Source organism: Ornithorhynchus anatinus, chromosome 3, assembly GCF_004115215.2.
Source record: "Ornithorhynchus anatinus isolate Pmale09 chromosome 3, mOrnAna1.pri.v4, whole genome shotgun sequence".
NCBI classification, from domain to species: Eukaryota; Metazoa; Chordata; class Mammalia; order Monotremata; family Ornithorhynchidae; genus Ornithorhynchus; species Ornithorhynchus anatinus.
In genome coordinates, this window is record NC_041730.1 from 48,069,029 (window position 1) to 48,095,413 (window position 26,385).

A 26,385-nucleotide genomic window follows, 5' to 3' on the forward strand; every position below is an offset into this window, starting at 1 on the left:
ATTATCATCATCATCATCGTCATCATCATCTTGGCTCCCCCAGCACTAAGAACAGTGCTTGGCACATGGTAAGTGCTTAACAGATACCATTATTATTATTATTATGATGATCTTGTCTCCCCCCAGCGCTTAGGACAGTGCTTGGCACATGGTAAGCGCTCAACAGATACCCTCTTTATTATTATTATCCCTCATTATTATATAATTATCATTATACCCTCATTATTATTATTATTATTATCATCATTATCTTGGCTCCCCCAGCACCTAGAACAGTGCTTGGCACATGGTAAGCGCTTAACAGATACCCTCATCATCATCATAATTATCATTATTATCTTGGCTCCGCCCCATGTCGGCTGGGTGACTCTGGGCCAGTCCCTTCACTTCTCTGTGCCTCAGTTTCCTCATCTGTCAGATGGGGTTGAAGACGGGGAGCCCCACGGGGGCCGACCTGATGACCCTGCATCTCTCCCAGCGCTTAGAGCAGTGCTTAGCACATAGTAAGTACCTACCAGATACCGTCATCATTAATATTATTATCCCGGCTCCGTCGCTTGTCAGCTGGGTGACTTTGGGCCGGTCACTTCCCTTCCCCGTGCCTCAGTTCCCTCATCTGTAAAATGGGGATGAAAACTGTGAGCCCCACGTGGGACAACCCGACTACCTTGTATCTACCCCAGCGTTTAGAGCAGTGCTTGGCACATAATAATAATAATTATGGCATTCGTTAAGCGCTTACTCTGTGTGGAACACTGTTCTAAACGCTGGGGTAGATACAAGGTAATCAGATGTTCCCACGGGGGGGGTGGGGCTCACAGTTTTCATCCCCATTTTACAGATGAGATAACTGAGGCACAGAGAATGAAGGAATGGTGGTATTTGTTAAGCGCTTACTATGTGCAAAGCACTGTTCTAAGCGCTGGGGGGGAGTACAAAACGATCAGGTTGTCCCACGTGGGGCTCACGGTTTCAATCCCCATTTGACGGGTGGGGAAACTGAGGCACGCAGAAGTTAAGCGACTCGCCCGAGGTGAATGAATGAATGGTGGTATTTGTTAAGCGCTTACTATGTGCGAAGCACTGTTCTAAGCGCTGGGGGTGGGTACAAGGCGATCGGTTGGTCCCACGTGGGGCTCACGGTTTTAATCTCCATTTGACAGGTGGGGAAACTGAGGCACGCAGAAGTTAAGCGACTCGCCCGAGGTGAATGAACGAATGGTGGTATTTGTTAAGCGCTTACTATGTGCGAAGCACTGTTCTAAGCGCTGGGGGTGGGTACAAGGCGATCGGTTGGTCCCACGTGGGGCTCACGGTTTTAATCTCCATTTGACAGGTGGGGAAACTGAGGCACGCAGAAGTTAAGCGACTTACCCGAGGTCACCCAGCCGACAAGCGACAGAGCCGGGATAATAATAACGACGGTATTCGCTCATTCATTCATTCAGTAGTATTTATTGAGCGCTTACTATGTGCAGAGCACTGTCCTAAGCGCTTGGAGCGCTTACTATGCGCCTCGGCACTGTTCTAAGCTCCGGGGGAGATAGGAGGTCGTCAGCGGGTCCCACGTGGGGCTCACGGTCTTTATCCCCATTTTCCAGATGAGGGAACGGAGGCCCAGAGAATCATAATAATGATAATAATGTTGGTATTTGTTAGCCTGTGAGCCTCACGGGGGACAACCCGATTCCCCTGGATCTCCCCCAACACTTAGAACAGCGCTCTGCACATAGTAAGCGCTTAACAAATACCAACATCATTATTATGATTCTCTGGGCCTCAGTGACCTCATCTGTCAAATGGGGATGGAGGCTGTGACAGTGGGAGAACCTCAGGACTTTGTATCTATCTTTATAATAATAATCGGTATTATTATTATTATTGTTAAATACCCTCATTAATATTATGATGATTATGATGATGATCCTATGACCCCTGCCAAATCCCTGTGACCCGCATAGGAATAATGACAGCTCTGGTTCAGCGCTTTCTAGGTGCTCAGCTCGGGTCTAAGCGCTGGGGCGCCGCCGATTGGTTCGGGGGCTTGGATGGGCGGGTCCCGGGGCCCAGCGGGCGCCGCTGATTGGTCGGGAGACGTCGATGGGCGTGCCCGGGGGCGGAACGGGCGCCGCTGATTGGTCCGGGAGGCGTTGAGGGCGTGTCCGAGCGGTCGAGCCCGCTCGCCTCCGCCTCCAGGGGGCGCGGTCTGGCTCTGGGGGGCGTGTCCGGGGGCGGAGCGGGCGCCGCCGATTGGTCGGGGGATGTGATGGGCGTGTCCCGGGGGCGTGGTCTGCGTCGGTGGGCGTCGCCGATTGGTCGGGAGGCGGAGCGGGCGCCTCCGATTGGTCCGGGGGCGTCGAGGGGCGTGTCGGCGGAGGCGGGTGGAGCGGGCAACGGTGATTGGTCCTGAGGCACCTGGGCGTGTCCGGGGGCGGAACGGGCGCCGCCGATTGGTCGGGAAACCTCGATGGGCGTGTCCGGCGGCGGAGTGGGCGCCGCCGCTTGGTCCGTGGGGTCCTAATGGGCGTGTCCGGGGGCGGAGCTGCCCCCCCAGGGGGCGTGGTCTGCCTTGGCGGGCGTGTCCGGGGGCGGAGCGGACAACGCTGATTGGTCCTGGGGCCCCCGATGGGCGTGTCCGGGACGGAAGGGGCACCACCGATCAGTCGGAGGATTCGATGGGCGTGTCCGGGGGGCGTGGTCTGCGTCGGTGGGCGTGTCCTGGGGCGGAGCGGGCGCCGGTGATTGGTCCGGGGAGCTCCATGGGCGCGTTCTGGACGGAACAGGCGCCGCCGATTGGTCCTTGGGGCCCGATGGGCGTGTCCGGGGGGGTCCGGCTCGGGTGGGCGTGCCCGGGGCGGAGCGGGCGCATCCGATTGGTCGGGGGATTTGACGGGCGTGTCCGGGGGCGTGGTCTGCGTCGCTAGGCGTGTCCGGGCTCGGAGCGGACGCCGGTGATTGGTCGGGAGACGTCGATGGGCGTGGCCAGGGGCGGGGAGGGCACCGCTGATTGGCCCGTGGGGTCTCGATGGGCGTGTCCGGGGGCGGGCGCCGCCGATCGGTCGGGGGATTCGACGGGCGTGTCCGAAGGGCGTGGTCTGCGTCGATGGGCGTGTCCGGGGGCGGAGCGAGCGCCGGTGATTGGTCGGGAGACGTCGATGGGCGTGGCCAGGGGCGGGGCGGCCACCGCCGATTGGTCCGTGGGGTCTTAATGGGCGTGTCCGGGGGCGGAGCGGGCGTCGCCGATCGATCGGGGATTTGACGGGCGTGTCCTGGGGGGCGTGGTCTGCGTCGATGGGCGTGTCCGGGGGCGGAGCGAGCGCCGGTGATTGGTCGGGAGACGTCGATGGGCGTGTCCGGGGGCGGAGCGAGCGCCGGTGATTGGTCGGGAGACGTCGATGGGCGTGTCCGGGGGCGGGGCGGAGCGGGCGCCTCCGATCGGTCGGGAGATTTGACGGGCGTGTCCGGGGGGGGCGTGGTCTGCGTCGATGGGCGTGTCCGGGGGCGGAGCGGACGCCGGTGATTGGTCGTGGCTGTCGATGGGCGTGTCCGGGGGCGGGGCGGGGCTCTCACCTTGGGGAAGGACGCGCCGGGAGCGTGCGGGCGGACGAAGGGAGGGAGGGACGGGCGGGCGGCGGGCGGGGGCCATGCAGGCCGCGCTGCTCATGGAGCCCAGCCCGCAGCGCCCGCCGGCCCAGCCGGAGCCGCCCGCCGCCGCCGCCGAGGAGCCCTCCGGGATGCAGCCCGACCCGCCTCCTCCTCCTCCTCCTCCTCCTCCGCCGCCGCCTCCGGGTCCGCCGCCGCTGCCGGGCTTCCCGCAGCCCCCCGAGCCGCCCGCCTTGGCGGCCCCGTGGGCGGACGACGCCTTCTTCCCGGTGAACGGGGCGCTGCTCTTCCCCAACCTGCAGCCGCCGCTGCTGGGCCCCGCCGCCGCCGCCGCCGCCGCCGCCGCCGCCGCCTTCTCGCCGCAGCCCGGCCGCGGCCCGCTCCCGTTCCCGCCCCGGCCCTTCGGCCCCGCGCCCGCCAAGCCCGCCCCGCCCGCCGCCGCCGCCGCCGCCTCCTCCGCGCAGGCCTCCGGCTGGAGCGGCTGGGGCGTGCGGGAGCCCCGCCGGCCGCCGCCGCCGCCGCCGTCCCCGCTGAAGAAGGCCTTCGCCGGCGGGGTCATCGCCCCGCCCAAGCCGCCCCCCAGGCCCGCCGGCCTCGCCCCCAAGACCTGGCCCGACGACCCGGGACCCGCGCACGACCCCGCCTCCGCCTCCGCCTCCGCCTCCGCCTCCGCCTCCGCCACCGCCGGCCTGCTGCCCTTCCAGGTACAAGCCCGACACGAGCCCCGACGCCCTCCCCTCCCCTCCCCAAGAAGGCTGCACCCCCCCTTTTCCCCCCTAAAGAAAGCTGCCCGACCCCCCCCTCCTTTCCCCCTCAGGAACGCTGCATGTCCCCCCCTTCCCCCCCCCCAAAGAAAGCTGCATGTCCCCCCTTTATCCCCTCCCAGAAAGCTGCCTGCCCCCCCCCCTTCTCTTCCTCTCCAAGAGAGCTTCCTGCCCCCCTTCTTTCCCCCTAAAGAAAGCTGCATGTACCCCCTTTTTTTCCTCATAAAGAAAGCTGCATGTCCCCCCTTCTCTTCCTCTCCAAGAAAGCTGCATGTCCCCCCTTTTTTCCCCCTAAAGAAAGCTACACGCCCCCCTTCTCTTCCCCTCCAAGAAACCTTCCTTCCCCCCCCTTCTTTGCCCCTATAGAAAGCTGCCGGCCCCCCCTTTTTCCCCCTATAGAAAGCTGCCCGGCCCCCCTCTTTTCCCCCTAAATAAAGCTGCCTGCCCCCCTTCTCTTCTCCTCCAAGAAACCTTCCTGCCCCCCCTCTTTTCCCCCTAAATAAAGCTGCCTGCCCCCCCTTCTCTTCCTCTCCAAGAAACCTTCCTGCCCCCCCCTTCTTTACCCCTATAGAAAGCTGCCGGCCCCCCCTTTTTTCCCCCTAAATAAAGCTGCCTGCCCCCCTTCTCTTCTCCTCCAAGAAACCTTCCTGCCCCCCCCTTTTCCCCCTATAGAAAGCTGCCTGACCCCTCTTCTCCTCTCCTCCAAGGAAGCTGCCTGACCCCACTCCTTTCCGCCTAAAGAAAGCTGCATGTCCCCCCTTTCTTCCCCCTAAAGAAAGCTGCCTGCCCCCCATCTCTTCCTCTCCAAAAAACCTCCCTACCCCCTCCTTTCCCCCTAAAGAAAGCTGTTTGCCTCCCTTTTTTCCCCATAAAGTTGCTTCCCCCCCCCACCTTTCCCACTAAAGAAACCTTCCTGCCCCCCTTGTTTCCCCCTAAAGAAAGCTGCATCTCACCCCTTTTTTCCCCCTAAAGAAAGCTGCATTGCCCCCCTTCCCTTCCCCTCCAAGAAACCTTCCTGCCCCCCTTCTTTCCCCCTAAAGAAAGCTGCATGTCCCCCCCGTTTTTCCCCCTGTAGAAAGCTGCTCCCCCCCTTTTTCCCCCCTAAAGAAAGCTCCCTGCCCCCCCACCAGCAAGCTGCATAACCCCCTTCTCTTCCCCTCCAAGGAAGCTGCACATCTCCCCCCCCCCAACCCCCATTCTTCTTTTTATTATTATCGTCGCGGTGTTTGTGAAGCGCTTACTGTGTGCCCAGCACCATTCTAAGCGGTGGGGGAAGAGACAAGGTCGGTGGGTTGTCCCACGTGGGACTCGCCCGTCTTCACCCCCACCCCCCCGTTTGACAGATGAGATGACCGAGGCCCGGAGAAGCGAAGCTGCTGGCCCAAGGTCACCCGGCCGGCCGGGGGCAGAGGCGGGATTAGAACCCGCGTCCCGCGACCGCCCGGCCCGGGCTCTCTGCCACCCGAGCCACGCCGTCACCCCGGTGACCCCCCTCGTCCCCATCCCGGACCGGTCCAGAGTCCCCGCCCGGCGGAGCCCCGGGCTCCTGGGGGGGTTCTTTCCGCCCCCACCGCCCCTTCTTCCCCCTCCCTTCGAACCTGGATTATTTTTCCCTGCCGCATGCTGAGAGAGAAAACGTCCTTTGGAAACCCCAGGCGGAAAAAAGGCGTCGGGGCGGGCCGGGCGGCCGGTGCCCGCCCCATTCCCCCGGAGGACTGGATTTCTGCCCTCTGACCCCGTTTCCCCTCACCCCCCGGGCACTTCCGACCCCCCCCCCCCCCCCCCCCCCCCCAGATGTATCCGGCCCCCCACGACGTGCCGAGCACAACACGACGGGTCAGACGCCGAAGACGCCGCGGGGGCGTCGCGCAGGTTGCCGCCGGGGCAAAAATTGGGCCCGCGAGGGGCCGGAGAAACTGGAGCCCTGGGGCGGAGGGGGGGTGGGGGGAGATTCTGGTGGGGGCCGGCGGGCAGGGACGGGGAGCCATCTGTCATTATCTAAAACGGAGCCCCCGAAGCCCTCTGATATATTTGCAGAGAAAAGAGACAATAGGACACGACCTTCAGAGCCATATTGCAATGGAGTCTATTTGCTAGCTGGTGCTGAAATATTTAAAGCCGCAGCGTCCTTCGCCGGTTTTGTTATTTAAGACGGCCGGGGCCGGACGCGCGGGGCGGATCGATTACAACATTCGAGACTGGAGGAAGATTCCAGCCCCTCCGGCTCGGGTGGAAAACCAGGCCCCGGGCGTTGAGCGCCCGGCCGAGGGGGTGGGCGGCGAGGGGCCCGTCGGACCCGGATCCGAGCGGAGGAGGGAGGAGAGCATCCTCCGTCGCGCTCTCGCGACCCGATCCTTCGTCCCGTGACCGAGAAGGGGTGGGGAGGGGGCCGTGGGTGAGGGCGGATTTTTCTCTCTCCTTCAGATCCAGACCCCGCGGCTCATTTAGGCCCGCGGTTCTAAACGGAAGGAGAGGGGAGAACACCCAACCCAACCCCAGACCGAGGGGTTTCGAGACGGTTAAGGAGCTGGAGCGGGGTTGCCCTGAGCGAGGAGGACGACCCCGGCGGGAGCTGCTGGAGCTCCGCGGAGGGCCCGGAGGGGTTGGAATCGGACGGGCCTGGGGTTGGAGGGTCTTTGAGGTGACTGAGCCATCCAGGGAGGGAGGGAGGGAGACGACTCCCACTCTTCCGCTGGGCCAGTTTGGAGTTTCAGCCATCGGAGAATGATCATAATAAGGATCACGTTGGCATTTGTTAAGCGCTCACTGTGTGCAGAGCGCTGTTCTAAGCGCTGGGGTAGAGACGGGGTCATCAGGTTGTCCCACGTGGGGCTCACGGTCAGTCCCCATTTTACCGATGAAGTCACTGAGGCCCGGAGAAGTGAAGTGACTCGCCCACGGTCACACAGCTGACGAGCGGCAGGGCCGGGAGTCCAACTCATGACCTCTGACTCCGAAGCCCAGGCCCTCTTCCACTGAGCCACGGAAGGGTCCCTCTCCGCAGGGGAGGGAGGAGGAGGAGGAAGAGGAGCGAGAGCTGTCTGGAGCGCCCCGACGGGCTCTCGAATATTCCTCCTGGGCCTCTGACATCCCTGCTCCCCTCCGCCCCGCTTCTAGAGTGGGACCCGAAAGGAGGAGCCTCGAACCCCGGTGCCGTCCTTTCCGTTTGGGGCGAGGGTGCGTCCGGCCCCGCTCGGGGCCCCCCTAGATCTCGCCGCCGCCGCCGCCGGCGGACCCCGACCCCCTGCGACCCCCTGGGCCCCGGGACGCGGAGGCTCCGGGCTCACGACGCGTCGCAATTGGGGCGTGGAGCGCCGCTTGTGTCGCGCCCCGTACTGAGCTGCCGGATCGGCGGGTCCCGCCGGGGCTCGCGGTCTGAGCAGGAGGGAGAAGAGGTCGTTTTCCAGGTGAGGGAACCGAGGCCCGGAAAACGATGACAATAATACTGATGGATGACGGGGCTGGTTTAAGCGCTTACTAGGTGCCGAGCCCTGGGGTGGACGCGAGGTAAAGGGGGGACATGCAGCTTTCTTCAGGGAGAAGGCGGGGGGCAGGAAGCTTTCTTGGAGAGGAAGATTGGGGGGGCCAGGCAGCTTTCTTTGAGGGGAAAAAGGGGGGACATGCAGCTTTCTTTAGGGGGAAAAGGGAGGGCATGCAGCCTTCTTTAGGGGGAAAAATGGGGGGGCAAGCAACTTTATGGGGAAAAAAGGGGGGACATGCAGCTTTCTTTAGGGAGAAGGCGGGGGGCAGGAAGCTTTCTTGGAGAGGAAGAGAAGTGGGGGGCAGGCAGCTTTCTTTGAGGGGAAAAAGGGGGGACATGCAGCTTTCTTTAGGGGGAAAAGGGTGGGGGGGCATGCAGCCTTCTTTAGGGGGAAAAATGGGGGGGCAAGCAACTTTATGGGGAAAAAAGGGGGGACATGCAGCTTTCCTTAGGGGGAAAAGGCGGGGCAGGAAGCTTTCTTGGAGGGGAAAAAAGGGGGACAGGCAGCTTTCTTGGAGAGGAAAAAAGGGAGGGGGCGTGCAGCTTTCTTTAGGGGGAAAAAGACACGGGGTAATCTGGTGGTCCCCCGTGGGGCTTCCCAGTCTTCGTCCCCCTTTGACCGAGGAGGGGACCGAGGCGCAGAGAGGTGAAGCCACCTGCCCAGAGTCGCAGAGCCGGGGAGCGGCGGAGCCGGCGTTGGAACCCACGACCTCTGACCCCCCCCCGGCCCGTGGCGCTCCGAAGCGACTCGCCCGAGGTCGCCCAGCAGGGTGGAGCTGGGAGCGGCGTGGCTCAGTGGAAAGAGCCCGGGCTTTGGAGTCAGAGATCGTGGGTTCGAATCCCGGCTCTGCCGCTTGTCAGCCGGGTGACTGTGGGCGAGTCACTTCACTTCTCTGGGCCTCGGTGACCTCATCTGGAAAAGGGGGATGAAGACTGTGAGCCCCACGTGGGACAACCTGATTCCCTTGTGTCTTCCCCAGCGCTTAGAACAGTGCTCTGCACCTAGTAAGCGCTGAACAAATACCAACATCATCATTATTAGAGGACGGGTTCTCTGACTCCCGGGCCTCTGCTCTTTCCCTCCCCCGCCCTAGGCCACACCGGGGGCGGGGGGCTCGTTTCGCTCTTTTTTTTTCAGGCCCCGGGCGCCGGCTCCGTCTCGGGACGGAAGCCCCCCTTTGGGTGACCAGGCCAGGTTTACCTCTCCGTGGTCCTCGAACCTGGGAGTCGTCCAAGAATGGGACCGTCCTTCCGGTCTCAACCCAAAGCCAAGATGTCCAGGCCAAACGGGACCACTCTTTAGGCCGGCAGGCGGCGGCCAGAGGAAGCCACCCCTGTCCCATTAAAATGTCAAATCTCCAACCCGGCCTGGAGTTGCATTCGGGTTCGCTCGAGACGGGTCACCAAGACTCCGCTTCCCCCCAGACCGTCTCACGGAGTCGGTAACGGCTACCGACTGTGTCCGGAGACCCGACTTTCCCTACCCCCTCCCCTTCTCCCTCTTCCTCAGCGGGGAGGTACCCGGGGTAGTGAAGAAGTCAAAAGCCGGAAAGGGCACAAGCGAAAGACCCCGAGGACCCATCAGCGGGCCACCCGAGAGTCTGCCGCAAATCCGAGCGGCCCCTTTTCTGACCGCTGGAAGACTCGAGTCTTTTCTAGCCTCTCCCCTTAGGCCTTTTTTTAAAAATTATTATTTTTTTATGCGGACCGTGTCGTTCACTCGGTTTCCCTGATGAAAACTGGTCAGAGTCGGCGTGTGAGTGGGAGGTACGGACGATCCCGGTCGGTGCTCTGAATCGAGTCCGGGACGAGTATGTCGAGCAACAGGACGCTAAGCCAGCTCTCCCAAGTGCTTAGTACAGTGTTTTCCACCCAGTAAGTGCTCACTAAACAGCGGTGATGGACGCCTCGTGGGAGATCGTCTGAAGCGCAGGAATGCATTCTCCAAGTCCGAGAAGTCGACCCCAACGGGAGGAGAAGCGGCGTGGCTCGGTGGCCAGGGCCCGGGCTTGGGAGTCCGAGGTCATGGGTTCTAATCCCGGCTCCGCCACTTGGCAGCCGTGTGACTTTGGGCAAGTCACTTTGCTTCTCTGGGCCTCGGTTACCTCATCTGTAAAATGGGGATTAAGACCGTGAGCCCCACGTGGGACAAGCTGATTCCCCTGTGCCTACCCCAGCGCTCAGAACAGCGCTCTGCACATAGTAAGCGCTTAACAAATACCAACATTATTATTATTATTATTCTCTGGGCCTCGGTCACCTCCTCTGGAAAATGGGGATTGAGACGGCGAGCCCCATGTGGGACAACCCGATCACCTCGTACCCACCCCTAGCGCTTAAAACAGTGCTCTGCACATAGTGAGCGCTTAACAAATGCCATTATTATTAGTAGTAAATATAATTAAGCGTTTGTCCCACGAGAAATTACGGCTTCCACTGCGGGGACCAGGAGCCAGATCCTTGAAACTAGAAGCCCACAGATTTGAACGTGACTACGTCGTGCACGTGACTGTCATCCCTATCGGACCGCTCCCCGTCCCGTCCGCCCCCGCCCCCCGCCACCAAACCAAAAACTTTCTGTCTACTGCTTTCCTGAGTCCAAGGCACTGGAGCAAACCTAATCGAACAGTCAGATGCAAGCTCTTTGGGTGTTTTTTCTCCGCACCGGCAGCGGTTGCTTGGACCATCTGCTTGGAGGTTAAATTTATTTTGAGGGATAACTTGGCTGCGAAAATACAGCGGCGGTGTGTATTAGACGCACGGTGCCCGTGCCTGCTGACTCTTTTGTACTGTCCCAAGCCCCTAGTACGGTGCTCTGCGCCCAGTAAGTGCTCGATAAATACCCTGGATTGAGTGGAAGACTCACGTATACACCGCCCACAGCCGGTCGGCACGCACGCAGGAGAAAAGGGGGGATTTGGGGGGAAGCGGAGATATCCTGGCGTTAAAATTCGGGAGCGCGAATGGCTAAAAGGAGAGCGTCGTAGTAGGAGATTTCTGTGTCTGGTTGAGAGTGATGCCTCGTTAGGAGAATTGCCAAAATTCAGGTTATTGTGTAGTGTAAGTAATTAGGAGGAGGAGGAGTGTAAAGGTCAAAGCATTCCTGAAAAATGATTTGAGCAAAGGTTGCCACAGAGCGTGTTTTAAAGAAAGCGCAAGGTGGGCTGGCGGTCCCTGCCGTTATTGGCTCCCCACTGGGAATCGAAGCATTTTAGTACTTTAAAGAGATTTGGAAGTGCGAAGGGTTCGTCGAGAAGCGCCTGCGGTTGAGGTCGTAGGCCAGACCGCCCCGGTCCAGTTCTCCCATCGTTCCGGAGGTTGGCGAGGCCGGGGCTACACTGGGAGGCAGCGACGGTCTCCCCGGGCTGCCCGCACCCCTCGTCTCGGGGGCCGAACCCACCGCGTCCAAACCGAGGGCCGGGCCCGAGGAGAGAGCGTCGTCGAGCCTTCTAGACGGAAAATCGCCATCGGAGACCTCCTTCGATTTGCCGGGCTTGCGATCCCTGGTCAGAGAGCTGCGGGGCTGATTTCAAACTTGGGTTCATCGCCGTCCCCCGCTGGGATGGTCGTTCGGAGTCCCCGCTGTGCTCCCGCGGAGCTATTCGGGCCTGCGTGGCTCTTTACCGCACCTTTTCCGTTTATATCGCCCAGTCCCATCCACCCTCTGCTCCCTCGTTCCTCCTTTGTCCTCTTTGTTCCTTTTCTGCATCGACTGAGGGCACTAAATAGCCTCTTTAAATATACATGCACGCAAAATGCCCACTTTAGCTTTGGCAAACGGTAGAGAAGAATCTGTCCCTCATGTTAATTTAGAAGGTCATAAAGCTTCTTTTAGACCCAGATCAGGAAGTCGATGTCTCCGTGGCCTTTTTTCGGTGTGGTGGCGGCTCGGGGCGGGGGGAGGGAACAGCCCAAAGGAAAACATGAGGGATGCGACTTTAAAATATGCCGCTTGGGCTGTTTTAAATGAGAAAACTTGAGGCGGGTTTTATCTAATTACTATACATTACCATCCCTTTAAAAAGGCCATAAATCGGTCTGGTGTTTCCTGTTGTAATGAAGATAATCTGACCTAGATTGGGAGCGGGAGACTTGGCTTTATCTGATGGGTAATGTCATCCCGGTTCTGAAACTACGGCGCCGTGGGGTGAGGGACGGTCCAAACCACTTGGGAAATACACGCCGACAGACCTTATTTCCAGACTGTCGTGACGTCGTATGGGCTAAGTAACGAAGGCCGAGAAAAGCCACAGTGCTCCAGGAATAGTTCAGGGACAGTGACGTACGACGGTAGCCTACAGAAACCCCGCCGCAGCCCCGACGGAGAAGCGGCGAATCCGGAACCGCTTGGCGCCTTTCAGCGATTTTGGGAAGGAGAGATTTCAGGGGGCACATATCGTCCTAAACCTGGGGCTTTTCCTGGCTGGGTAAATAGAGTTCGGTCACAGCCTTAACACCGTAGAATCCAACTCCGAGCTGTATTAATTACGGACACGCTGAAAGATCCCGTCATCCCCAGCCCACGTCGGGCACCTTCTCTGCCCGCGGGACGCCGTCTCGGTTGCTTTGGGACGTGCGACTTGAAAGAGCACAAGGAATGACATAAATAGGTACCGAAATGCCCTCTCTCGGGCTGTACTTTTCGGTAACAATCAATCAATCGTTGGTATTTATCGAGGGCTTAGTCTATACGGAGCACTCTACTCAGCGCCTGGGAGAGTACAGGATAACAGAGTTGATGGACGTGTTCCCTATCGTACCGTCTAGTTCTCGTTTGCCTGCCTACTGGTTTTGTTTGGTTGTCTCTCTCCCCCTTGTAGACCGTGAGCCCGTCGTCGGGTAGGGGCCGTCTCTCTCTGTTGCCGAATTGTCCTCTCCAAGCGCTCAGTACAGTGTTCGGCACACCGTAAACGCTCCATAAATACGATCGAATGAGAGAATGAATGAACTAGCTTCCCGCTATTCCCGCTGCTCCCCCTACGTCTTTAGCATCTCATAAAGAAGACTATCATACGGTGGTGCAGAATCGGTTTATCGTCAGGAAAATCTCATTCTCCTCCTCCCTCGTCCCCGTCCCCGTCACACCACCACACTCCTCAAGCACTACTTTTCCTAGGCCCAAGACCCAGCTTCTGCCCCTGGGTGAAGTGTTTGGAACCCGAGGAGTCAAATCCGTAAGTGTGCGCCAGGGCCCCTGAATTCGGATCCTGGTGAGGCACCGGCTTCATTTCTATAAAGTCAGGTGCTTTAAATCTGCTGAGGATTGAAATTACCCCAACATCTAAGCAGCGTGGCTCAATGGAAAGAGCCTGGGCTTCGGAGTCAGAGGTCATGGGTTCGATTCCCCGCTCTGCCACGTGTCAGCTGTGGGACTGTGGGCAAGTCACTTCACTCTCTGTGCCTCAGTTACCTCATCTGTAAAATGGGGATTGACTGTGAGCCTCACGTGGGACAACCTGATTACCCTGTATCTACCCCACTGCTTAGGACAGTGCTCTGCACATAGTAAGCGCTTAACAAATACCAACAGCATCATCATCTAAGCGTTAATGGACGCATCGGTTGCATTTGAGCGGTTGCTGTCTGTGGAGTAACACGGTTACCCTCGGGAGAGTGCTGCATAACGGAGTCGACAGACACGTTCCCTGCCCTCAAGGGGCTTACCGTCTAGAGGCGGGTGACGGACATAGAAGAAAAATAAATTATGGCCACGTAGGTCAGTGCTGTGGGATCGAGGGCGGAGTGAATATCGGTTAAAGCTAAAGACCCGCCAGCCGAAATCTTCCTCTGCCCTCGCTGATCGCGGCCTAGAGCCGGCTTTGTGCCTTACCTATTGGAGGGACTGCCGGGTCTCCACTGGGTGGTCTTGCCCGTCACCCCATCCCTGAGATGCTTGCAACTAAGTCCTAATAGACCGTAGGGACGGCTGTAAGATGGTCTCGTCTGGTGCGAGAGTCGTTAGAAAAGGTGAAGATGATTCAAATACCATATGAGTACAGAGACTTAATTCATTCTGCCACTCTTCCGAGGTCACTGTTTTTTGCATTTCTGGACAAATGTATGGGTTATCCAGATGTCTAAACGCTTAATTTGTAGGAGGGAGGTGTTGGGGGCGGAGGGAGATAAAAGTTACAGTGTTTACAGATTTTTCTTAAAAGGTTCCAGGGGTCAAACATTATGTGGTTCTTCCTGGGCAAACTCAGCTCTCCCCGAGTCTGGGTTTGTGCTGGGAAGCTGGCTCCGTTAAACCCCTCCTCCGAAACAGCTTGCTAGAATCTTCATCAGCGCCATTCTAGTGAGAAACGACATGCCCTCCAGATGCTTTTGTCTAGATTAGATTAGGGACCCCCGCTTGAGGATTTCAACCGTGCATTAGTACAGGGCCCTCCGCATAAGCCTGGACAGATAAAAGTCACTTTGCTGGTTTCTGCTTTGTCTGAGGTCCCTCCTAAATGGTGAAAGAGAGGTTGTGTTTTTCATGTGTAAATTCGTCTTTCACCCACCTGGGTTTGATTTCCTGATGACATTGGCGGCAGGTTCTGGAGGGGAAATCAGGAAAACAAGATTTGGAAAGTTACTAGTTAGGAGATTCTTACGACTGCCTAAATATCTAATCTTTTTCTCTCCTTACGACTAGCGGGGTGAGTTTTGGTAGAGTAAGATCTTCGACGGGCGGGGGTTAAGAAGCCATGGAAAAATACATTTTTTAAAGGTTTTTTCGGTTTCACGTCTTCACTGATTGAACTGAGATCTTGTTCTAATTTACCCACGCCCCCCGACCCCAAACCCCAACTGCTTGACATCATTAATGCTCTCTTCCTAATACCGTGGAAGGAAAAACATGATTCTTCCCCATTTTTGGATGGCTCTAAGCAGCAGAATTCATGGGTGTGGGAGGGGAGGACCACCTCTCCCAATTCCCTTAGAAAATCTAGCTCTAGGGAGCGCATTTCTTTTCATTCATTCAATAGTATTTATTGAGCACTCACTATGTGCAGAGCACTGTACTAAGCGCTTGGAATGTACAAATCGGTAACAGATTTTTGAAAGGCGGCATCGTGCTCCTTGCCGATTACCGGCAGTTTAATGACTGTTTAATCTTTTTAAAAGCGAATCCAGGCGTGCCGTCACGGAGTGGGGACTTGAAGGATGCCTGAAGAATAACGACGGTATTTGTTCAATTCTGTACTAGACTGTAAATTAACTGTGGACAGGGATCGTTTCTACCAACTCTATTGTATTGTACCCTACCAAGACTGTGAGCCCGTAATTGGGCAGGGATTATCTATCTGCTGCCCGAACTGTACGCTCCAAGCGCTTAGTACAGTGCTCCGCACATAATAAGTGCTCAATAAATACGATTGAATGAATGAATGAAAAGCACTTGGGACAGACAGAAGATACTCAATAGACACGATTGATTACTAGGTGCCAGAATAAGTACAAGATAATGAAAGCCCGTCAATGGGCAGGGGTGGTCTCTATCTGTTGCCGAATTGTACATTCCAAGAGCTTAGTACAGTGCTCTGCACATAGTAAGTGCTCAATAAATACTATACTGTTCTAAATACGATTGAATGAGTGAATAATGAAGTCCCGAGCGTTCCCTGTCTCACCAACTAAGAAGGAGGGAGGGTAGGTAGTCAACCTCCATTTTACAGTGAGGAAACCGAGGCACAGAGCAGTGAAGTGACTTGCCCATGGTCACACGAGAGGGAAGTGGCGGAGCCGGGATCAGGACCCGGGTTCTCTGACTTCCGGGCCCATGCTCTCTCCACTTAGCCACCCTGCTTCCCGAGTGTTTGTAGAAGAGCTTGTTTTGCTGCCAGGGGTACTGAGCTTTTCAACTTTAATGTAGAATTTGTCCAATACACCTTCTTTTCTTCATGAAACCTCTTGTAGGAGGCAGACTCCTTCTGAACATCTCTGAGCATTCGAACTCCTCGGCGTGAGGGTCACCTTCAATATGTAAACCACTGAATTCCCCATCTTCCTTCCCAGATTCGGTCCTCCACTTCTGTGTTAGGCTTGAGAAGACCACCTCTTTCTGAAATCTGCCATTTTACTATTACTACTAATAAGAACAAGAATAATAATGATTGTGATAATTAAGCCCTAACTATGTACCGAGCTCTAAGTGCTGGGGTGGGTACAGAGAAGCAGCGTGGCTTAGTGGAAAGAGCCCGGGCTTGGGAGTCAGAGGGTGTGGGTTCTAATCCCGGCTCTGCCACTTGTCTGGTGTGTGACCTTGGTCAAGTCACTTAACTTCTCTGTGTCTCAGTTACCTCATCTGTAAAAATGGGGATTTAAAACTGTGAGCCCCACATGGGACAATCTGATGACCCTGTATCTACCCCAGCGCTTAGAACAGTGCTCTGCACGTAGTAAGCGCTTAACAAATACCATCATCATTATTATTATTATGCAGTCCGATGACACAGGCCTTGTTAATAATGGTATTTATTAGGTCCTTTCTATGTGCCAAGCACTATTCTAAGCGCTGGGGTAAATACAAGGTAACCAGGTTGTCCCACGTGGGGCTCACAGTTTTCATCCCCATTTGACAGATGAGGGAACAGAGGCCCAGAGAAGTCAAGTGACTGGTCACCCAGCCGAAAAGTGGCGGAGCCAAGATCAGAACCCACGACCTCTGACTCCCAAGCCCGGGCTCTTTCCACTAGGCCACGCTGCTTCTCTGTTCTTCGTGGGGCTTGCACGTTCTTGATTCCGTGATCTCTCAGTGCTCACATTCAATCTGTGGCTAAGGTCCTGTCGGTTTTCGGACACACCACGTGTGGGATCTGCCCCCTTCTCTCCGTCCCAGCGGTCGTCACCCAGGTCCAAGTGCTCAGTATATTCCAATCTCGCTGCCGACCTCGCACCTGCATCCTGCCTCTGGCCTGGGACACCCTCCTTAACTCTCCCCCCACTTCAAAGCCTTACTGAAGGCCCACCTCCTCCAAGAAGCCTTCCCTGACTGAGCCCGCCTTTCCTCTTTTCCCTCTCCCTTCTGCGTCACCCTTTCTTCACCACCCCCGCCCCACAGCGTTTATGTACGTAGCCGTAACTTCTTTGTTTACATTAATTCCCGTCTCTCCCTCCATACTCTAAGCTCGGTGTGGGCGGGCAATGCCTCTGCTGTTGTGTTATACTCTCCCAAGTGCTCAGTTCAGTGCTCTGCACACGGTAAGCGCTCAAAAACTACGATCGATCGACTCCTGCACTCTCCTCTTGGCTCGCCTTTCTGCCTCCAGCCTCTCCCCTTTCTAGTCCGGACTTTACTGTGTTGCTTTTTCTAAAATGCCGTTCTCCACGTGCTGCCCCACTCCTCAAAAATGCTTGGCCATTAATAATCATAATAATGGTATTTGTTAAGCGCTTACTAGATGCCAAGCACTGTTCTAAGCGCCGGGGAGGATGCAAGATCAGGTGAGCCCACGTGGGGCTCACGGTCTTTGTCCCCGTTTGACAGATGAGGGAACTGAGGCCCAGAGAAGTGAAATGACTGACCCAAAGTCACACAGCTGACAAGTGGCGGAGCCGGGATTAGAACCCACGACCCCTGACTCCCAGGCCTGTGCGTTCCTCTCCACATCGAGCAGAAACTCCTGGCATCATCCTTGTGGCACTCCCATCAGCTAGTAGTAGCGCTTAGCATGGTGCTCGGCACAGAGTAAGCACTTAAATACCCTCGTTATTATTATTATTATCACTCTCTCTCAACTATCCACTCTCTTCTCCTCCTCCTGCTCCTCCAGCTTGCGCTGTCCATCTCTTGCACGCTCCTCTCACGTGCCTCGTTCTTGACCCTCCCATTCCTGGCTCATGCCCTTCCTCCTGCCTCAGCTCCGCCAGACCGTAGCTCTTCCCATCTTCCAAGCCTTTCCCCCACCAGATCTCTCCTCCTGAAGGAGAATTTGCCCCACATTATTATCTTTTCCCAGATCCTCTCCTTCCTGCTGTCACCTCAGGGCTTCTGAGTCACCACAGCACCTAAGCACACGCAGTTTCTTGTCGTATTTCTGTTCAGTACACTCTCTCCGACCACTTCTTCCCCTTATCTCGTAATTATTTTGCCCATCTCTCCCCTCTGATTGTGAGCCATGGTGGGCAGGAATCGTCATCTTCTGCCTCTGCCGTACTCAAGTGCTTGGACGGTTAATCCGCTCGCACCAGGTCCTCAGTAAAACGGTATTGATTGAATCATTTTTATAAGTTCAGCTGCTACTTTGAAGATCAATTAGCTGGTGAGGGAGAACCACGATTTCTCTTCCACCTCCCTCGGTGTCAAGCAGTGATAGAGGTGGTGGTCAAAATTCACCGAGGACCTCATTGGACAGTGATTCCTCGGAGTGAAATGCAGTTCAATCGCCAGTATCTGGCGTCGTCTATTTCTCAGGTCGTCTCCCGGGTTTCGACGACGATTTCCGCTCCCTGAAAATCTGACCCAAGAACTTTTGCCAAAATCCACTTACTGTCGGTGGCTTACTCTCAGCCCGCGTATGGAGTGATCTGCTCAGCTCGCGTGCTGATCTCGAACCGGGCTTCTGCATGGGGTCGAAGATGGGGTTTCAAGCGGCGCAGGCTGCGTCGTCAGGTAGCGCGTATTGCGGGGTGACTCTAACCTGAGGTGTCAATCAATCAGCGGCGTTGACTGAGCACCTGCTTTGCGCAGAACCCTGCGTAAGCGCCCGAGAGAGAACGGCAGAATCGGTTGGCACGTTCGTCTCCCACCCGCAGCGGGCTTGCGGTCTAGAGGAAGAGGTAGACGTTAATATAAATAGATCATGGATGTGTTCATCAGTGCTGGGGGCCTGAGGGTGGGGTGACTATCAAGTACTTCAAGGGAACAGATCCAAGTGCGTAGACAGAGCAGAAGGGAGAGGGAGTCGAGGAGAAGAGAACTTAATCGGGGAGGTCTCTTGGGGGAGATTCATTCAATAGTATTTATTGAGCTCTTACTATGTGCAGAGCACTGTACTAAGCGCTTGGAATGAACGAGTCGGCAACAGATAGAGACAGTCCCTGCCGTTTGACGGGCTTACAGTCTAATCGATGTGATGTGATGGGAGATGTGATGTTGTTGAGGCGTTGAGGGTTGGGGAGAGTGGCGGTCTGGTCTTATCTGGACGGGGAGAGAGTTCCGGGCCAGAGGGAGGATGCGGGAAAGGGGTCGGCGGCGAGGTAGATGAGATCGAGGTACAGTGAGCAAGCTGGCGGTAGAGGAACCAGCCGGGCTTGCTGGGGAGTAGGAAATCGGTGAGGTAAGGTAGGATGGGGCGAGGTGATCGATGGCTTTAAAGCCAAAGGTAAGGAGCTTTCGTTGAATGCAGAGGTGGATGGACAACTACTAGGGGTTCTTGAGGAGCAGGGAGGTGTGGACCGATCTTTTTTTTTTTTTTGAACTATGATTTGGGCAGCATTATGAAGAACGGACTGACTTGGGAAGAGACAGAAGGAACCAGATGCAGTAGGCAGGCTAGGAGGAGTGCTTGGCTCAGCCTAGTAGCAGTTGGGATGGAGAGGAAAGGGCGGATTTTAGCGATGTCGTGAAGGTAGACTCGACGGGATTTGGTGACGGATTAAAGAGGCGGGTTGAACGAGAGAGTTAAGTCGAGGACAAGGCCGAGGTTAGGGGTTTGTGAGATAGGGAGGACAGTGGCGTTGTCTACAGTGATGGGAAAAGACCGGGTCTGGATGGGAAGATAAGGAGGTGTAAGATAAGGAGGTGTCCTGTGTAGTTTGAGGTGTCGGTGGGACATCCAGATAGAGAGATCCCGAGAGGAGGAGGAAATGTGAGACTGCGGAGGGGGCCGGAGATGCTGTAGATGTGGAAATCATCCCCATAAAGGTGGTAGTTGAAGTCTTGGGAGCCAATAAATTCTCCAAGGACGCGGTTGGAAATGGACTATAGAAGGGGACCCAGAAATGAGCCTTGAGGGAACCCCAATGTTAGAGCGTGGGAGACAGAGGAGGAGTCCGCCGCAGAGCCTGAGAATGAGCGGTTAGAGAGATAGGAGGAGGGCAGGGTAAGTGAAGCCAGGGCCTGTTAATGTTTTCTGAAGATGGGGGTCATCCGTTGTTTCTAAGGAAGCTGAGAGGTCCAGGAGGTGTGCTCGTAATTGGCTAAAAACAGGTTTTTTCAACGACAAGTGAAGGGCTCCTTGGGAGTTAAGGAGAACAGGTCTGAATGTTTCTGCTATTTAGATCATATAACCTCAGCCTCCTTGGCAGATGCCCAGCTGGGGATCGATTACTGGCGATAATAGGCCAACCTGAACAGGGAGCGTTGGCTTCTTCTTGGCCGGGGCGGGAGGAATCAGACGGAAGCCTGAAGGTTTCTCCTCCAGACCGGTGAGCGCCGGGCCTTGGAGCGGAGAAAGCTCTGGGTTCTCCGGGTGGACGGATGGCGGAGTTCAGTATCCCCGAGTTTCACGGAGAAGTTGGAAGGTGAGAAAGAAGACGCCCTTCAGCTTGCCTGCCGTTTCCAACAAGGCGGCCCTGCCGCGCGGTCGTGATCCACAGTGCCAGGCCTCTCGGTCCATCGGTGGTATTTATCGGGCGCTTCCTGGGTGCAGCATGTTGCGCGAAACCCTCAAGGCCAGAGAGTTAGTCTTTCGAGAACAGATCCAGTGTCTGACTTTGGGAAGTTTTCAATCAATCTGGGCTTGGTTGAGAGAAGTGTGGCTCCTTGCTGTAGTTAAGTATCCTGGTGGGACTGGCATTCACTGGGCGCTTACTGTGTGCAAAGCACAGTTCGAAGCGCTTGGGAGAGTGCGGTACAACAACAGACAGACACATTCCCTGCCCAGAGCGAGTCACGGTCTAGAGGAATCACTCATTCAAGCTACCAATGTCAACAAGTCAGCTGTATTTATTGACCCTCGATTGTATTTATTGATCTCCTAATGGGGGTGCTCAGCACTGTACTGAGCACTTGGGAGAGGACGGTTGAGTAAGAGGCATGGGCCCTGTCCTTGCAGTCTATCGAGGGGGACCTGGTTCATCCAATCGTATTTCTTGAGCGCTTACCATGCGCAAAGCACTGTTCTAAGCGCTTGTTTGGGAGAGAGCACTCCAGCCATAAACAGACACGTTCCTACCCACATTGAGCTTCCGGTTTAGAGGGGAAGACAGACATCAATATACATAAATAGATTCCAGATAGGGACAAAAGCGCTGTGGCAAAATGGGAACCGAGTCATTCTCAAACGCTACCCCCGTTGATAGCCGAAATGCGGAAGGATAGATGTACACGTTCAAGTGCGAAGGCGTGGATAGCTGTCGGGATGGGTGAGGTTTCGGAGTTTAATCAGCGTCTCCTTCTTGGAGGTGGTCGGTTTTGAGGAGGCCTTTGAAGACGGGGAGAGCTGAGGTCAGGCGGATTTGAAAGGCAGGGAGTTTCGGGCGGGAGGAAGGAGTGAGCCGGGGAGGAGAGTTGAGAACGAGGCGGAGTAAGTTAGCTTTGAGAGGAGCGGAGGATGCGGGCCGCTGGGTCGGGAGAGAAGAGAGCCGTTAAGAGGGAAAGTTGAGTGCCGCAAATCCAGTGGTCAGGAATTTGGAGTGCCCGGTGCAGAGAGGAGTGGGGAACCGTTGGAGATTTTTGAGGCGTGGGGGGCTGGGTAGAACCATACTGGGGTAAAACGATCTGGATCGCAGAGGGAAGTAGGCTGCAGACGAAGATCGGTACAGTCTGAGCCGGATAGCTTGTCGGAGTTTGGCAAATGGCTCTATTTGCTGTTCGCTAATTTCTATTTTAAGGAGCAAACACATTCTCGTTCCTGAGCAACCTAGAAAAGCAGGTAGGCTGGGAGCAGGGCGATATTTCCTTTTTTATTCTGAGGCAACAGGGAATGGATCGGGCGGGAGGCTGGTTCCCGGGAAGCCACTTCTTCTTCCCCGGGGTGTGTGTGACCGTAGGCGGATGGTCACGTGCCCCGACGACAGCCACGGCTCCTGAACGGTGGGCTTGCTTCGGGACTCGTCGAGCCCTGAGCTTCTTAGGTTTTCCTTGCGCTGACTTGCTTGACGCAGCGGGGCCCGGTGGAGTCGGATGACCTGCCTTCTAATCCAGGCCCTGCCGCTCGTCCGCCGTGTGACCGTGGGCAAGACACTTAACTTCTCTGCCTCGGTTGCCCCGTCTGTAAAATGGGGATTCAGAGCGTGAGCTCCACGTGGGGCATGAACCGTGCCGAGAGTTGTAGCCTGTATCTTCCCCAGCACCAAGTACAGAACCTGGCACTCCGAAAACGCTTAATAGAGTTGAAACAAGTCACTTCACTTCTCCGGGCCTCGATTTTCTTCCCACTGTCAAATGGGGATTCAGTACCTGCTCTCTTTCATACTGCGAGCCCCAGGAAAGCAGGGACCTTGTCCCATCTGAATAACCTGCGTCTTCACCGTCGCTTAGATCAGTGCCTGATGTCTGTTAGGCGCTTAACGAGTGCCATGAGTATGATTCGAGAATAATATTTTTCAAAATTCATTCTGGCCGTTGTACAAAAGGTGGCATTATATTGAAAGGATCTTGGCCGGACAAATATACTTCGTTAGATAACACGTGAGTAATCAAGGTGGATAAGTGGGCTGCCTCCTTAATCCTATGTATAATTAGCAAACAGCAGCAGGAGGCCGGGAGGAAATGAAAAGGGACATCAAACTAAAAAAACAAACAGGTAAGCGAGACTTAGGCAGAGAGAGAGTTTCTGACAATGGCAATTTTGTTTGACTGATGAATGCAGCCTAAGTTTGAGCCCTGGGAACAATCAACAGTGTGATTTGGCATTTTGGAGCGAAAGCTGCCGTTCTCTTCCCATTATGTGAGGATCAGAGAGGACCACTCCTCGGTCGTGGCCTTAAAGGCCGGAATCGGACTTGGCCGGCCCCGGACGCGGCCCGTGTCTGTGAAGAACGGCCTGCGAGCTGTGATCTGCGTGGACGTTTGCCCCGCGGGATGCTGAGAGTCCCTTACCGGTCTGCAGATTTTGCCCGGGACAAACCTGATGTCGTTTGGAAATGGCTGGTTAGTGGAGTGTATAAATCGTGGCCAATAAATGGGGATTTTTAAAAATGGCACTTGTTAGGTGCCTACTGTGTGCCAGGCCCCGTACTAAGCAAATGGGGTAGATAGGAGATCATCCGGTTGGACACAGACCCCGCCCTACAACGGGCTCACGTCCTAAGTCGGAGGGAACAGGATTTAGCGCCATTTTACAGGTGAGGTAGTCGAGGCGAGGAGGCGTTAAGTGACTTGCCCAAGGTCCCAAGGCAGAAGAGTGGCAGAGCCAGCTTTAGAAACAGGTCTTCAGAGTCCCAGGTCCGTGCTCTTTTCACTAGGCCGCGCTGCTTCCCGAGAGTGAAAATGTGTGAAGATCCCGCCGCCCAGAATGGAAGACGTGAAAAGTTCTGGGCCAGGTTCATCCAGACCAAGTGTTTTTTGCCCTGTGGCTCAGTGGAAAGAGCCCGGGCTTGGGGGTCAGAGGTCATGGGTTCGAATCCCGGCCACGCCACTTGGTGGCTGTGTGACTTTGGGCCAGTCACTTCACTTCTCTGGGCCTCAGTTACCTCGTCTGTCAAATGGGGATTAAGACTGTGAGCCCCACGGGGGACAACCCGATCACCTTGTATCCCCCCTAGCTCTTAGAACAGTGCTCGGCACATAGTAAGCGCTTAACAAATACTATCATTATGATTAGGCTAATGACTTCCCTTTTCTGGTGTGGATTGGGACCATTTCCGATGGGAATAGGGATTGGTTGGGGTTTTCCTCACCCGAATCTCTCTTCTTAGGCTACTGGATGGTTCTCCTGACTGACGGCCTCAGTTGTCTCCTCTCTCAATGGCGTTGCCCCCACCCGTCCGCGGTCCCGCTTGGACTGTGGGACTGGCCAGAGCCATCTCAGAGATGTCCCCCCGACTTTGCAAGGGGGACACGGGGAGGCGGCGTAACCAGAATCGCAGGCTTTAAATCAGGCAGTTGAGCGGATGCCATTTGTTGGGCAAGGAAGGGGGCAAGACGGGCGATCCTTGGCTCCAAAAATCAAACCGTGGCACTTATTAAAAGAGGCAGCGTGGCCTAGAGGAAAGTGCCCAGGCCTGGGAGTCACGACGTGGGTTCTAATCCTGGCTCTGCTGTGTGACCATGGGCAGGTCACTGAACTTTTCTGTGCCTAGCTTCCCTCGTCAGTTAACTGGGGATTCCATACCTGTGCTCCGTCCTACTTAGACTACGAGCCCCAAATGAGGCCTGATTATCTTGTGGCTACTCCAGCGCTTAGTACAGTGCTTGACCCAGGGTAAGCGCCTAACAAATACCACAGGTATTATTATGCCGCACAGGGAGCGAAGCGAGGAAGATGAGCCAGCAAATGAAACGGAAAAGGGCTGGTCAGAGAGGTATGAGGAGGATCAGGGGAGTCGTGGCATTCTCCGTCTCTCGACAAACCTATTGGCCCTTCTTCCACGACATTTCCAGGATCCTCCCCTTCTTCTCCGTCCATACGGTCGCTACGCCGGTCCGGGCTCTTGTCCTGCCAACTCGACTATTTCATCAGCCTTCACACGGGTCTCTTGCCTCCAGTCAATACTTGTCTCCGCTGCCTGGACGGTTTTTTAAAACGTCACTCGTCCGTCTCCTCAAAAACCTCATTCCGCTCTGCATCACCTAGATCCCCCCCACCCCATCAGCTCTCCCCCTCCTACTTATCCATTCTCTTCTCCTACTGTACCCCAGCTCTCATCCTCAGTTCCTCGCAAGCTAATTTACACACTCTGCTCACTCTTTCCAATTTATTTTAGTGTCTCTATCCCTTGCTAGGTGGTAAGCTCTTGGAGGGCAGGGATCACTACCGATTCTACTCTGTCCGTCCGAGTTCTTAGTAGAGTGCTCTGCGTACGGTAGATGCTGTATAAATACCATTGATTTTGTCCTAAAAGCAAGGTAAGAGGTGATTTCCAGGAATGAGGAGTGGTTCACAGTCTCCCAGGTAGAGAGGAAGATGAGGCCAGGAAGAACCCACTGGCCTTGACCCTAAGGAAATCATTGGTTTCTTGGAGGCTGCTCTGTCAGTGGAGTGAAGGGGATGAAAATCTGATCGCGGCTGGTCGGGAAGGAAGTCAGTGGAGAGGAAGCGAGGGCAGAGAGGACCTGAGGTCTGAGCCCAGCTCTGCCACTTGCCTGCTGTGTGACCCGGAGCAAGTCATCTAACTTCTCTGGGCCTCAGCTTCTTCATCTGTAAAACAGAGATTCAATACCGTTCTCCCTCCTACTTAGCTCCATGCTGGGTCCAACCTTATATCTACTTATCCCAGGGCTTAGTACAGAGTTTGGCATGTATAGTAAGTGCTTAAATTCCATAGCTATTATCATTATTCATTTATTCAGTCATATTTAGCACTTACTGTGTGCAGAGCACCATGCTAAGCACTTGGGAGTGTACAATATAAACAACAGACACATTCCCTGCCCCAAATGAGCATGCAGTCTAGAGGAGGAGACAGATATTAATGTGAATAAATTACAGATCTTTATATAAGTGCGTGGGGCTGAGGGCGGGGTGAAAGGGAGCAAATCCGGGTGACGCAGAAGGGAGTGAGAGAAAAGGAAATGAGGGCTTAGTCAGGGAAGGCTTCGCGGAGGAGATGTGCCTTTAATAAGGCTTTGAGGGTGGGGAGAGTGATGGTCTGTCAGATATGAAGAGGGACCAGAGGCAGGATGGCGGTGGGACCTGTTTGGAAAAAAAGTAGTTTGGAAGGTCATCTGGGCTTAGAGAGGGGAGGATGGCAACATTGGCGTCTTCAGGAGGGAGGTAATCAGTGGTATTTATTGAGCGCTTACCGTGCAGAGCACTGTTCTAAGCACTTGGAAGAGTACAGTATAACAGAGTTGTTTATGTTCCCCATCCACAACAAGCTTACAGTCTTGTGGTTTGCTGTTGGGGGCGGTGACTGGGGGGAAGGTTTTTGCCGGTCAAAAAATGGCCAAGCTGAGTTTGAGTGACAGTAATAATAATAGCAATGATTTTGGTTTTAAGTGCTTACTATGTGCCAGGCGCTGTTCTAAGCGCTGGAGTAGACACAGGTTATTAGGGTTGGACACCCTGTCCCACATAGGGCTCACACTCTTAATCCCCATTTTCCAGATGAGGGAACGGAGGCACAGAAAAGCGAAGTGACTTGCCCAAGGTCACACAGCAGCCGGGTGGCGGAGCCGGGATTAGAATCCACGGCCTTCTGACTCCCAGGCCCGGGCTCTATCCTGGCTATCGGCCAACAGGCCCAAGTGCAGGGAGCAGAGTAAACGGACGGGAGGTTGACAGTGCGAGCTGACGGAGGTGAGGGGCGCAAGGAAGTCTGGTAGAGAGGAGGGTGTTTGTCGTTGAGGACGTCAAATTTAGTGTCAGGGATAGACTATTAGCGTGGCTAATTAGAGAAGCAGCGTGGCTCAGTGGAAAGAGCACGGTCTTAGGAGTCAGAGCTCGTGGGATCTAATCCCAGCTCTACCACCTGTCAGCTGTGTGACTTTGGGCAAGCCTTGAC

The 26,385-nt window shown here is 55.6% G+C and overlaps 1 protein-coding gene across 1 annotated transcript in view; it reads left to right on the forward strand.

The window, feature by feature from the left end:
- The first annotated feature begins 4,265 nt into the window (after window positions 1–4,265).
- Window positions 4,266–26,385, forward strand: part of CPEB3 (cytoplasmic polyadenylation element binding protein 3) — a 144,374-nt gene continuing 122,254 nt past the window's right edge. The window contains exon 1 of the mRNA XM_029059668.2: window positions 4,266–4,307. The gene's annotated coding sequence lies outside the window, so the exon portion shown is untranslated. The remainder of the gene's footprint in view (window positions 4,308–26,385) is intronic.